General features: G+C 45.1%; 1 protein-coding gene across 4 annotated transcripts in view; it reads left to right on the forward strand.

Moving 5' to 3' along the window:
* Positions 1-10,801: 10,801 nt before the first annotated feature.
* Positions 10,802-15,139, forward strand: part of shank3b (SH3 and multiple ankyrin repeat domains 3b) — a 96,112-nt gene continuing 91,774 nt past the window's right edge. For all 4 annotated transcript variants that reach the window (XM_054739912.2, XM_054739913.2, XM_054739914.2 and 1 more), the window contains exon 1: positions 10,802-11,013. The gene's annotated coding sequence lies outside the window, so the exon portion shown is untranslated. The remainder of the gene's footprint in view (positions 11,014-15,139) is intronic.

Raw genomic sequence — 15,139 nt, forward strand, 5'->3', positions numbered from 1 at the left:
GAGAGACCGTAAACAAGAGGACACATACAACACGCTTTAAAGACCTGCAGATACCCGACATGGGCAATAAACAAAGGAAAACAACAAACAAAAACAGAAAGCAAAGAACAACCCAAAAAAAGAACCAGAAACCCAGAAAGACAAGAACCAAAACCAGTGATAACCCTACCATACATCAGAGGCATAACGGAAAAAATAAGAGCAACAATGAAAAAACACAACATAAACACACCAACAAAGCCATACACAACAGTTAGAAACAGATTAGTACACCCAAAAGACAAAATATCAGCTGGACAAAAATGTGGAGTCATCTACGAAATCCCATGCAAAATATGCAATAAAACATACATAGGAGAAACCGGACGCCAACTCAATACACGGACAATAGAACACAGAAAGGAGTGTGAGAAAGAGGCAAATCGTAAACACACAAGAGCAGCAAAAGAAGAAGCAGAAAGTACAATAAAAAAGTCAGCTGTAACAGATCATTGCTTAAGAGAAAACCATATAATGGACTGGGACAACACACGGATCATAACCACTGAACAACAAAAATACAAAAGATGGATCAAGGAAGCAATCGAGATAAGGAGACGTGGATGTGGTACCATGAACAGGGACGACGGAGTTTACACGCTGGACCACGCATGGGACTGCATCGTCGGAGAGGGGAGAGCTGGCAGTAGAGGGCGACAACGTCCTCTGCTGCCCGCAGATAAACGGAGAAGGAAGTGACGCGCCACCATCAGCGTCAGCCTGAAGAAGCCGGCAGCCGTCGGCGAAACTGTAGCTACTAACAGGTAAACAAAACTGTTTCTGTGTATTTGGATAATGGATTAATCGGATGGGGTCTCGACACGATTAATCGATTAATCGGATTACATGGGGAAATTTTTAAAAACTGCTAGGGAAACGTTATTTCTCTCCTTCCTTCACTTTATTTAACACAACATTATTAGAAAACAGTTCAATAGCAGAAAAACAACATGCCATCACCTAAATTGTCTTATAAGGTGTATAGACAGAGACCCTAAGCTACATCTATCTGTGACCTAAAATGCTTGGTCCAAGTTAAACAGCTTAAGGGCATTTCTCATCTGTTTTGTTTGATCTCATCTGTTGACATTTATTTTAAATGTAATTAAACATAGGCTGTGAATTAATCAAAATTGATCACTATTTCCAAAAATGACTGAAAAAATACCAAATAAAACAAAAGTAAATGAATGCCATCCTCCTTGCGATGATGCCCTGGGCAACTGCCATAAAATCACATCAAGAAATGCTGCTGATCATTCCAATGATCCCAAATAGACTCACATTAGGCCACATGAAAGCAACTGAACCCAAAAATATATTAACCAGTATATAACTGCACTCTCACACAACACGCCTGCAGCAACAGTTAGGACTCCTCCCTCCCTTTTAAAAGCGTTTTCGCTTCTGAGGACATTGTGGTTGTAAAGCCACATGCTAGTAGTCTGGCCCCGGTGTGATCAACCAGTTTCTGCGGGAATGTGACGGCGGAACCAGGGCCAGATTAACACTTTGTTGTACCCTGGGCAACAATATTCAAGGGCCCCATCATCACGACCCAAGGATCACCATAATGTGGTCACATACAGAATATTTTACTGTAATATGCAGTAAATATACTCAATACTTGAATGCCTGACAACACGTAACCCGCCCAGAGTAACCTTTGACCCACCTCGTGTGGACTGACCAATGAGGAGAGGGTCTTAACTTGAGGCCCTCTCTTCATTGGTCAGTCTGCATGAGACTGACTCTCAACTGACGTTCAGTCGTAGGCAGCGAAGCGTCTCTGTGCAGCGCAAAAGCCCGGGTGGACAGTTTGTTTAATGTAGGGTGACCATATTTCCATTTCCAAACAAGAGGACAGGGGATCTGTGCCTATGACGTCACACTATGGCAACGCCACACAAACCATGTTGGGACCCATTTTTTGTAAGAACTAAATTAATATCAGATTCTGCCAATTAAAGGGCTCTAAAACAATTCATATGTAAATATTTTGCATATTTAATGCAAAATCTAATTTTTCTGCTTTAGTGCTGCAACAAGGTTTTATTAATAATAAATTATTATACCTTTTGTTTTACTACAGCATCGGTACGCTTCCTGTGCACAGATTATTCAGGATGCTTGTTTCAGCTGTGAGATTAGACGATAGGATCAATGAAATAATAAGTTGTCACACACTCCATGGAAACTTTCAGAGAATCCACAAATAGTGGCTTTCAAATGGTTTTGTTACTTTTAGCAGGTTTATAAAAGAAGCAGATGAGACAGCATGTCTGATAATTTAGTTTTTCATCTGATAATATTAGAACATGTCAGTAATGTCTGAGGGGCTTTTATAAACACTGTATAACTAACACTACTGGAGAGGGCATGAATTACACAGAGGCTTCTGGGGAGCCCAGTTATTGGGGGGGGGGGGGGGGGCATTTTGCCTTGGCCCCCAAAATGTCTTGAAACGGCCCTGGGTGTGTGACTGAGTTTTGAAGGTGATCTGAATTGTATCAGATGTATAAATACTACATGTGTATAACTTATTGTTTTTTACTGGTAAAAACGTGTAGTGGAGATAAATCTACCTACATTTTACTTTTCAACACTTTGTTTTGTTTTCTTGTTTTTATTGAACTATTTTCCTGTCCTGTCTGTCTCTCATCTTCCTGCATCTCCTCTTAATTCTCCAGAAAATCTGTTGCCTGGATTCTTACCTTTTCACCTCATCAGTTACTTTTGAGCAGGTCAAAGGGATCTCCTGACCACAGAGCGCGTTTTCGATGCTGCGTGAGGTGACATCACCACAGCACAGGTGATGAGCTCCGCAGTGGCGCGCTTCAGGCACAAATAACCCCCAAATTCCACTACCTCCGCTCCGCTCCGACACGAACGCCGGAGCAAAATCGGTCCCGTTGTAGTCAATCAGAGCAATTCCACTACTGCGGCCGTGCTCCGGCAGTGCGGCGCCGTGCGCCGCCCTCTGTTCCGGCGTCCGGCAAAAATAGAATCGATCCTATTTTCGCCGGACGCCGGAACACCTCCGCAGTCAATGGACAGAAATCACCACCGCCCAACAGGAAAAGGAGCAAGCACAACTTCCGTTTTTCACAATAAATCGATAAACAAAAGGCGTTTTTTGTTTCATTTGCACAGGTTTAACAACTTTTAACAACTATCAATGGTGGCTGAACTTTAAATGCACAAAAGTAAGCCATAAATACAGTTTCTACTATCAAAGTAGTCACACTTTGTTGATCCAAACACTGCTGATCTCTCAACACAAATGATGGGCAGATTAAACAGTTCATGTCGATGCTTCTCCCACACAACGAGTGTTTGGATCTAACTTCCGCGTTTATTGCTCGTACTGTATCGCAAGATCTCGAAAATCCCGCGCATGCTTGTTTGCCCACCTCAGGTCTCCGCACCGGAGCGGAGCCGTTGTAGAGCGCATACCAGTAAAAATTGAGTTCGGAAGCGAGCGGCTGCGGAAGGCGGGGGCGGACCGCAGCGGAGCGGAGCGGAGGTAGTGGAATTTGGGGGCAAGACAGAAAATAGAGAACATGTGCGGACATGAACGATCGTGTGCTAATTATAGTTTTTTGGTTGCGCCACTTTGAGAATGGACCGTGAGCTGGAAGCAGCTGCCTGGATCGCTGTGCAACAATGCGGAACCGGTTCGCAGCAGCGCAAGTCTGCCGGCTCTCCCTCACGCTGATCTGCGGCTCTCCCTCGCGCTGATCTGCGGCTCTCCCTCACGCTGATCTGCGGCTCTCCCTCACGCTGATCTGTGGCTCTCCCTCGCGCTGATCTGACTTGCTCTGGTCTGCGCGCAACGGCGGGCGGGAAGGGGGGGCGCTTTTGGAAGAGTTGTGCGACACAACGAATCGATGACGCAATTCGTTGCCAACGCTTTTAGTAATCGATTTTCATCGAATTTATCGATTCGTTGTTGCAGCCCTAGTTCTCATAACTTCTCATTACAGCAGCAAAAGGAGTTTAACCGACAACTCACCAGTAAAATCTGCCACTTCAATGGCCACAGCAGGCTAAAGAGTTAGCTAGCATAGTGCGGAGGACCCACTGGATCAGGGTTTCTCTCATCGTGGACTTTCGCTGTTTGTTTAAAAGTAGAGACGGTTAAAGAAACCTTCCTTCAACATTTTAAATGAACGTGAAATTCAGTCTCACAGCTGACCCGTCTTCTTAAAGCCGGGGTACTCAGCAGCAGGGGGCCCACGGGTGGGATCTGGCCCCCAAACTGCAATTCTTTCACTAAACCCATGTTTTCTTTGTGAAGCAGCGTGATTTTGTGTGCAGCCTGACCTGCTGTGCTTAAGTTGGGGGGTGATGGTGGCTCAGGGTTCACGAGTTCACCCTGTTATCGTGTGAGTGACATAGAGCTATATTGTTTCGGATCAGCTCATGAGTTGCCAAGGCAACCAGTTGAAAGCCAGCAGGGGGCGTGGCCAAGACTCCGCTTGTTTTTGTTTTATTCACCCAAAAGAGTTTGTTTAAAGAACCAGGGCCATTTCTCTATACTCAAGGACGCTGGTACGTTCTTGTGTGCTAGACAAGTATGTTCTTGGCAAGGACACCAGAAAGTCTGTTCTAGCGAGGACGGGAGGACAAGGACGGTATTTGGAACAGAACCGTACTCCATTGTGTCCTGGCAACAAGTGCTGCATCTTGCTACAGTTAAAAAAAATGACCCGACCTAAAATAGAAGTCTTAATTTGTTCCTTAAAGAGCAAGTCACCCCCTACTAGAGTCTTACTCCACTCCCACTTCCTGTTTGCAAAATGCAACAAACGCTGTTGCCTGGCAGACCAAGAGGGCGGAGCCGCTAACACACACACACACACACACACACACACACACACACACACACACACACACACACACACACACACACACACACACACACACACACACACACACACACACACAACATTGTGACATTATAATGTTCCAGCTAATATCATAGTGTACCTCTGAGACATTAGCGATGACAGATTTAAATTCTAACACAGTGCAGGTTTTTACCTGAAGAGGGCGCAACAGTGACAGTTTTAGGCAGCATAGGGGAGCCTAAGTCTCCTCCCTCTCCGGTTGGCTCATGGGTCCCTTGAAGAATGACAAAATGAATGCGAGTCAACGGGGCTAAAAATCCTATTTTCTAATCCGCTTCGCCTTACAGCCTGATCACACACATGTTGTACTGCAATTTAAATAAAAACTATTGATTGGTGTTTTGACCACGCCAGTCACGTACTTTGAGATTTATCAGCTTGTATAAGTCCGTAAATAGCATGACTACACACCAGAAATCAGCACGTCGCATATGTGACATCACCACACGGGTGAGGGTTTCTCCTTGTCTGGTTCGATGACATCACTCTTGTGCAGCACATTTGTAGTCCTGGACTCATTTTCACACAAAACCTAAATTATCGTTCCCCCTGTTTGAACATAAGAGCGTTCTTGGTATCAAAACATGTCTTTAAAATTCACGGACATCATATGTAAAATCCATGTAACACGGCCTTAACTCCTGTGCCACTGTTGTCCTGACGAGGCTTACTTCCTGATATTTGGACATCGCTCCTCTGACTGGATAACAGCAACACGTCTCAGAGCAACTTGTTTTGAGAGACAGAATCCGAAAGTTTTCTGAACTACAGCTTTAGATTAAAGGGTAATGGAGGAATTTTTATTGTGCGTGCGCACGTGTGTGTGTGTGTGTGTGTGTGTGTGTGTGTGTGTGTATGTGTTCCTGTACAACTGCGTACAGGGACCTTTGTAAGTTTTGGTCCATATGGGGACCTCTGATCCTTTCTTTGTGACATAACGGTTTAAGAATCAGGTTTTAGTCAGTGAGCATCCTCACACAGACATGACTAAGGTTTATATGGTTGTGTGTGTTATCAGTAATGTCCAGCTTCTCAGATTTTCCTGCCAAACATCCGTTTTCTTAGCAACCGAGACAGGAAGCAGGAAACATGAGTCACACGGAGAACTTCTAATCGTTGTCAAGTATTTTTACTTTGGTTGTTTTCTTGTGTCCAACATGCCTTCTTGCTGTTTGTGTTGCCATGGAAACAAAATGCTTTTTAACCAGATCCACACAGACCAGCTGGTTAACATGCTGTTAACAATTAGCAGCTGACCAGCTGCTTGCCAGTATGCTAACATGAGCTAATAGGACATTCCTCTGAGTTTGCCAAGCCTTCCCAGAAGATTAAAACAATAAAGTGACACTAACTATTTATGAAAAACCAATTACTAATTTCCCTCCAGAATTAATAAAGTATCTTTGAATTTGATTATGAATGAATGAATACTTTACGTAGATTTTTGCATTTTGTCATTTGAATAGGAATGGGCTGAAAGGGAAGCTTATTTTGCCAATCCCATCTTACGTATCAGATATCTTAAGTATTCCATGTAAAATATCCTAGTTTTATATATCCTATATATAAAACATCCTAGGCTGCGCAGTGGCGCAGTGGTCAGAGCTGTTGCCTTGCAGCAATAAGGTCCTGGGTTCGCTTCCCGGCCTGGGATCTTTCTGCATGGAGTTGGCATGTTCTCCCTGTGCATGCGTGGGTTCTCTCCAGGTACTCCGGCTTCCTCCCACAGTCCAAAAACATGACTGTTAGGTTGATTGGTCTGTCTAAATTGTCCTCAGGTGCATGATTGTTTGTCCTGTGCGTCTCTGCGATGGACTGGCTCTCTGTCCAGGGTGTACCCCGCCTGATTGCCCGTTGACCGCTGGAGATAGGCACCAGCCCCCCCACCCCCCCCCACCCCCACCCCCACCCCCGACCCTACGTGGACTAAGCGGGTTCAGAAAGGGGATGGATAAAACGTCCTGTAGTTTAAATTATCAGTTTCTGATATGTTTTTGGCTTTTTGATAACCATGCATCAGTTTACTAAGTCAAACGAGACTTTTTTAGATTAGGACTGATGATGTTTGGGATTGGTATTCTTTCTGTTGAGAGCAAGCCCCCACAATGCAGCTCTGAAATTGAAGCAAACCCGGAAGTACCATAAATTGCAGTTCCACCCTCATCCACTAGGGGCTGGTGTCAGAAGCGAGCAAATCCTCATTGACTCCCATGTTAAAAATACCAATTTCACAGCAGAAATAAACATGTTTACAGCATGGTACCAAAACATGTTTTAGGTTTAAATGATCTAGTTTACACTCATGACAACTCTGAGGGGGTGAATGTTTTTCTCACTCTTCTGTTTAAGTGTATTAAAAGCCTAAAATTCTGTATAATTAATGAGCATCAGACCCATGTGACCACAAAGCTAGCTCCGGGGAAAGGCCTCAGTAGAGCCTCGGTCTGGCCTAGAAACTGCTCCGGGATTTTGAGTCTCTGTGTTTGTGTATTCTTTTTTGGATATTATTTGTGCAATTGTTGGACAAAATGACTTGCTGTGGCATTAATTGCACTAATAGAGCGTCCAAGGAGTCTCCACTTCATTTTTATCGGTAAGTTAAATTATATGTATGTATTTTATGTCACTGCTGCCTTTAAACTAGCTGAGTTTATCGAAGTAGCTAGCTAACTATCATTTTAACATGTAGCATGTACTGTTTAACCATGAAATTTAGATGTAAAATACAGTAAAATAATTAATAGGGCATATTTCGATGGGTAAAAGGGTAAAACCCAGTGCATTTAACATAAAAATGGGTTGAAATATGACGGAGCTCTTGGAGGGACACTTCTGTGTTCCATTCTTCCACCCGGTTCTCCCCAGCGGTCAGCCCGGTGCATGTCTGACCGATGCGGAGCCTCCTAGCTGCTGCGTGGGCTGAACGCTTGTGGAGCTCTTGGACTCGTAGAGAGACCTGACCGCAGAAATTCTGCAGCTCAATTCCCTACCTAAATGCAAAGTTTGAGAGACGTGGTTCACTTCATTTAGCTAATATCAGCCTGCACGGCCTTCGGGCTAATTTGTCAAGTTCACAAAATGTGGAACGGGATGTAAGGTTAGAATCAGCGGTGAATCGGAACATATCTCGAAGCCCTGGCCGACGAAATGGTCCACATGACTATTACTGTCAGGCTCGGAGAAAATTCGGGTTGTTTTTGTGTCCATCGATTCTGCAACAGCGACTCTAACGCAGCACTAGTTGACAGACATCATTACAGCGTGAACAGGTGTTCTGGGAATTTCTCCTACCCGGTAAACCGTCCTACCCGTCGTTCCTGAGCATGTGCGCGCATGCGCACAACACAAGGCTATAACTAGATCAGCGTTTTATCATCTGCATCAAACAGCACGACTCGGGGTCTCATGTCCTGACAAGACCTAGAGAAACTCATTCATGCTTTCATCGCCAGCAGGCTGGACTATTGCAATGGTCTTTTTACAGGTCTTCCCAAAACAGCTGTGAAGAAACTGCAGCTTATTCAGAATGCTGCTGTTGTGTCCTTGGGCAAGACACATAACCCACCTTGCCTGCTGGTGGTGGTCAAAGGGATCGGTGGTGCCTGTGTTCGGCATTCCTCGCATCCATCAGTGCGCCCCAGGGCAGCTGTAGCGATATTGTAGCTCTTTACCACCAGCGTGTGAATGGGTGTGTGAATGGGTGGATGACTGTTGTAAAGCACCTTGGGGGGTTGTAGAACCCTAAGAAGGTGCTAGACAAATACAGACCATTTACCAAGAGAACCAAACACATCACTCCTGTTCTTAAATCTCTACACTGGTTACCAGTAAACTATAGAGTCCATTTCAAAGTACTTCTACTGGTTTATAAATCTCCTAATGGCATGGTTAAAATGTTAAACATTAATAATAATATCCTGAGGTGTGAGTATACTGATGGATTTACTTGTTATAATCAACAAATAATAATCTGGTGAAGTTTAAGATCTGAAATTAATCATTGCAAGAAAAATATTCATTTTATCCCACAATGTAAAGTACAGGACACTTTCATCAAACACTTGAAACATGTTGTTCATTCAACAAAATGTGATTTTATGAAGTTTTGAAGTCGTTTATGTCAGGGAAGATAACTTTATTCAAAGATGATGGATAAAAAGTGCTGCGTCTTGCAGCCTTGAATACTTGTTAAGAATGTTGGCTCAAGTTCATAAATTTCCTATCGGCACCGCGGTGTCAGATCGACCTGTATGCAGGCGTTTGCCTGTTGGTGAAGTTGACTTCTGGCCATTTTCATGAAATACTTGGCCTTTTGGTGCGCTTCAGTGGCAAGGCTCCGGGGGTGGTCGAGATCCGCCCAGAGTTCCTTAAGGCTCTGGTTGTTGTAGGGTTGTGTTGGCTCTGCAATATCGCGTGGACTAAGGGGCAGTTTCACTGGATTGACAGACCGGGGTGGTGGTCCCCCTATTGATAAAGGGGACCGCAGGATTTGTTCCAACTACAGGGGGATCACTCCGGAGCCTCCCTGGTAAAATCTGTTCTGGGATTCTGGAGAGGACGGTCCGTCGGATTGTCAAATCTCGGATTCAGGAGAAGCAATGTGGTGTTCGTCCTGGCCGTGGAACACTGGACCAGCTCTAAACCTACATGTGTTTTGTGGATTTGGAGAAGGCATTCGACCGCATCCCTCGGGGGCCAGGCCCACTTATATGGGCTGTTAGGTCCCTGTATGACCGGTGCCAGAGCTTGGTCCGCATTGCCGGCAGTAAGTCGGACTCATTTCCAGTGAGAGTTGGACTCCGCCAAGGCTGCCCTTTGTCACTGATTCTGTTCATAATCTTTATGGACAGGATTCAAGGCTCAGCCAAGGGTTAGGCACGTCCAACTGGGAGAAGAACTAAATGAAGAACCAGGACACGCTGGAGGGACTATGTCTCACTGCTGGCCAGGAAAGGCCTTAGAATTCCCCCAGAGGAGCTGGACCAAGTGGCTGGAGAGAGGGAAGTCAAGGCCTCTCGGCTTAGGCTGCTGCCCTCACGACCCGACCCCGGATAAGTGGTCGACCCCGGATAAGCGGCCAAAAATGGATGGAGTGTTTGAGTTGTTATGACAAGTTGTTATGTTTACAATTTTTCTTGTAATCTTTTCGGTTGTTTTTTTTCTGCATTCAGTGACACCCGTTGTGTTTTAGGCTTGTCGGCCATCTTTTTTGGGGGGGTCCGTTGCTGTTACAACATAGGGAATTTCTATTCTAGTTATGTATTTGGTGACGTTGTCTGTGGTGGTCCTGGAGTACGTTCTGATCACTTGTTGAATATTGCTCGGGTCGGGGTTAAGAGGAAAGATGGAAGTCGTGTCTAATTCCTTTTATTCTGAACTCGTTTCCTCCTGATAATCAAAGCTAAAGATGAATTTTCACCTCTGAGGTTTTAGTCTGTGTTTTCTCTCCCGTTAGAAGCAGATTTTTTTTACATCTTCCTCCCTGCAGGTGGAAACAAGGTGTGCTGTTCTTTTTGTGGGTCTCTCTTGTTTCCATGTGAACGGCTCCACGCCGTGAGTCTGAACCTAAAACGGTCTCCAACTGTGCAACAGAAACTGATCCAGCTCTGATTTAAATCCTCTCTATCTTCTAACTGTTTGGTTTCCTTTCTTCTCCCTCTCCTCCCTTCCTCCACATCCTGGCCTTCCTCTCCTTTACTTCCCACCCACATCCTCCCGCTCTTCCTCCTCCTTTTCCTGTCGTTCTACAGGATGGGCAGGGCAGCTCTCTGAAAGCAGTCTGAACCTCTGAGACCTGTTTTAGGATAACTCGAGAAAATACCTGGACTCATTCTACCAGTCAGTGGAATGTCTCTGTCCTTCCTCACGTCTTACCATCAAAACCGCCTCTGGAGTCTGTTCTTCCACTCCCAAACGACCAAAATCCAGAAACGCCAGAACCTGAACCACCACCTCTGACCAGACCAGAACCCCGTCGGATCGAGGAGTGCATTGAGCCAAAAGAGGAACGTCGAACTTGGTTAAGACCAGTGGAAAAGTTTGATGGGAGTGCTGACGATAGGTGAGTCTCCTACTGGTTTTACTGGAGGTGTTTGTGTTTTACTTCCAGGACCCAGTGAGTCCAGAACAAACTGCTTTTGTGTGGTTAGGTCGTTTAATAGAGGTGAACCATAGACGTTCTGGTGCGTGGATCCGAAGGATCAGTGAAATCTATCAGCTGACCAGTTGCCCGTGAACTCACCACCACTAAAGACTGACTCATCTGAGCGATGGACTTTCCACGAGGACGGTTTTCCTTCCAGGCTCATAAATGTAAAATGCGAAAAACAACATTTCCGCTAATTATAACTTTTTGGGGAAATGGGTTGAAATCCAAATTGGCGGGTCAGTGATGAGCGGGAATCAGGAATCGTTGTTAGGCCCCCAAAACCAGAATCTGTTAATAATTCTGCTCGGCGCGTCCCCATCCAGGGTCTTACACGCTTTTTACCGTGTGTAAATATAATTCTGTGGCGTCTGAGGACAGCTTTAACGACCTCAGATCCTCCAGATCTTCTCATAGTTCTCATTATGGATGAGTTCCTAAACACGTCTCCATTTCTGATTTGGTTATTTTTGCAGTCAGGGTCAGATTTAGGGTCAGGGGGAGGATGCACTTTGTTCTTGTGAATGGCTGAATAATAACATGGAATATCTGAGGTGACTTTTTATTTGACAGAGGTAATGAAATAATGTTGGCTGAGTCAGTCACCCTTAAATCTGAAACAGAACTCGACGGTACCGATTGGACTGACTAATCGGATCTGAGTGACGACAGGTCAAGAGATCTTGCTGTTGTCAGAGTGGGATGTGTATGACTCTCAGCTGATTGGCTGTGGCTGCCATCTTGAAATGGATTAATTCCAAAAGTTAAAGTTTTCAAGTTTATTTATAAAGCGCCAAGTCACGACCAGAGTCGTCTCAAGGACCTTCACACAGTAAACAACACAGGTCAGGTCATTAAGCCAATCAGTAACAAGTTTCCTATATAAGGAACCCAGCAGGTCGCATCGAGTCACTGACTAGTGTCAGAGTCTTTACAGCAATCCTCATACTAAGCAAGCATGCAGCGACAGTGGAGAGGAAAACTCCCTTTTAACAGGAAGAAACCTCCAGAGAATCCTGGCTCAGTATAAGCAGCCATCCTCCACGACTCTCACACACACACACACACACACACACACACGCACGCACACACACACACACACACACACACACACCAACTAGTGTGTCTATGGTTACATTGTGATTTCTTAGTAAACATTCTATTTGGTGAGAGATAAACTTTATTGTATTTATCCTAGTGGATCTATAATTAAACGGGTAAACTAGCAGTAGCACATCCAACGTCAAGGAAAGTAAAAAGTTATTATCAGGAGAGGGAGAATGTTTTAGTGGTTAGCAGCAGTGTGCTAGTCGATGGCCCCCTCCATGAGGCCACCACAGCTCAGCAGAACATCGTTGTAGCTTCTTCTGGGGAGAAAAACACTTAGAGAGAAAATAAAGTTAACAGCTGAAATAGCAGGAAATAATACAGTTAAAGAGCAGATTGTAGAAGAAAGTAGTCGAGTGTGGAACGTGGTCAGTGTATCCTCACGCAGTCTAAGCCTATAGCAGCATAACTACAGAGATAACTCTGGATAATCTATCCTATTTAGATGGAGGCATGTTGGAGGCAGGGCAAGGGAGAGCCGTCTTTACCGACTGTACACTCCACTCTTTAATCAGCTGTAGGCGTCCATCCAGACAGAAACGTTTCCTGGGCCTCTGCCCGCCTGACTGAGGTGGATTAGTTATCATTAATAGTTGAACATGTTGCGGCATCAGTAGCATCACACACAGTTTGTATGTTTTGTACTCTGCTGAAGATTTCCCATCATTCTCCAGGAGTTTTGAGTTTTCAAGCCTCCGTGGAAGGGAGGCTGCGACCTCTCTAGCAGCAGCATTGTTATTTCTCATGGAGAAATAAGCTTTTATACTTTGTCTAAGTCATAATATGCAGCACTGCCGGTGGAGGTGAGATAGCACCAGATAGCTGACAAGCTAGCTCCTAAATGGCACAATGTGTTCATTTTTAACCGTAATGAAGTCACTTTCATCTGTGTTTTTCTGACTTTAAAACGGTGGCTGCAATGAAGGAAAACTGGATCTTAGCTCTCGTTGTCTCTGACTGTCAGAGACAGAGTGGAGGCGCTAAGGTGAGCCCAAGAGAAGAGATCCAATGAGGGCTAGATTTATAAACTAATGCTAAAGATCTCTAATCACAAGAACTTCCTGTCAGCTGTCTTCCCAAGGCCACACCCACCTTACCAGAGAAATGGAGATAGCTCTAAACACCTGTCACCGCTTTCTAGGTCCAAACGTCTTTTGTTGTAGGGACAACTGGACTTCAAATGGTGTTTTTCTTTTTGGGACTCTGCTAGTTAGTCCTAACGTTGAAGGCAATATGGTGCCGACTGCTGCGGCTTGTGCTTTTTATATTTTTGTTACGGTTTTTGAGCCACTCTTTAGCTTATTCCTGTCCCACCTTCGCCTACCATCGACCGACTCTTTTAGATCTTAGGTGTGTTCTTACTGTGTCGTGGTTCTAATTCCATGCTTTCGTTCTTTTTTAAACACAGAAACAGTTTTGTTTACCTGTTTTGTAGCTACAGTTTCTAAAGTGGGCCCTGCCATTTTGGACGGGGGTGTTTCATACTTCTTTTAAAAACGCAGTTATAAAACCAATGTTTAAAAAGCCTGGTTTGGATCACTCCAACTTTGCAAACATCTCGTCTCGTCTTCTTCCGTCTAGCCGGGTCGCGAGGGCAGCATCCAAACTAGGGAGTTCAATTCAATTCAAAAATACTTTATTAATCCAAGAGGGAAACTGATTGCTGTGGTAGCTCAGAATAATAATAATAATCAAGTCATCAAAGAGTTGTTGTATATTACAATGGCTGTTGGCAGGAAGGATCTCCAGTAGCGGTCAGTGTTGCAGCCAAACTGAAGAAGCCTCTGACTGAAGACACTCTTCCGTTGTCGGACAGTCTTGTGAAGAGAATGCTCAGGGTTGTCCATCATGTTCTTGATTCTCTGGAGAATCCTTCTTTGCATCATCTCCTCCAGCGGTTCCACAGTCGTCCCCAGAACAGAACCAGCGTTTGTTATTAGGCTGTTGAGCCTTTTCAGGTCCCTGCTTCTGATGCTGCTACCCCAACAGACGATGGCTGAAGAGATTACACTCTCAACAACAGACTTGTAGAAGATCTGCAGCATCTTGCTACAGACACTGAAGGACCTAAGCGCCCTCAAGAAGTGCAGTCTGCTGTGTCCCTTCTTGTAAACGGCTGTGCTGTTCTTTCTCCAGTCCAGTCTGTTGTCCAGGTGAACTCCAAGGTATTTGTATTCCTCAACCACCTCCACTTCTTCTCCCATGATGGAAACAGTGTTTGACTCCACCCTGTTTCTTCTGAAGTCTAAAATCATCTCCTTTGTTTTGTTCACGTTCAAGGTCAGATGATTGTTTCCACACCATGCCACAAAGCGCTCCACCAGCTCTCTGTACTCAGCTTCCTGTCCATCTCTGATACACCCGACAACTGCAGAGTCATCTGAGTATTTCTGTAGATGACAGGTCTCTGACTTGTACTGGAAGTCTGAGGTGTACAGGGTGAAAAGGAATGGTGAGATTACAGTACCCTGTGGTGCTCCAATGTTACTGATCACCTGGTTTGATGTGCAGTTCTTCAGCTTCACAAACTGTGGTCTGTTTGTCAGGTAGTCTTTAATCCAGGCGATAGTTGAGGCCCCCACCTGTGTCTTCTGGAGTTTCTGGCAAAGTACATCAGGCTGGATTGTGTTAAATGCACGTTCCAGACCGTCCTCTCCCCAGCCATTCCCACCAGCTCCTTCGGTAGGACCCGAAGGCATTCCTGGGTCAGTTTGGAGATGTACTCCTCCTGCAGGCAGGACATGCCTGAAACACCTCCCTGGGCAAGCATTCAGGAGGCATCCTAACAAGATGCCCAAACCACCTCAACTGACTCCTCTCGATATGGAGGAGGCGCGGCTCTACTCCAAGTCTCTCCCGAATGGCCGAGCTCCTCACCCAATCCTTAAGGCTGAGCCCAGCCACGCCGCAGAGTGTTGCAAACTTCCAGCAAATT

This window comes from Nothobranchius furzeri, chromosome 1 (assembly GCF_043380555.1).
Source record: "Nothobranchius furzeri strain GRZ-AD chromosome 1, NfurGRZ-RIMD1, whole genome shotgun sequence".
Taxonomy (NCBI): Eukaryota; Metazoa; Chordata; class Actinopteri; order Cyprinodontiformes; family Nothobranchiidae; genus Nothobranchius; species Nothobranchius furzeri.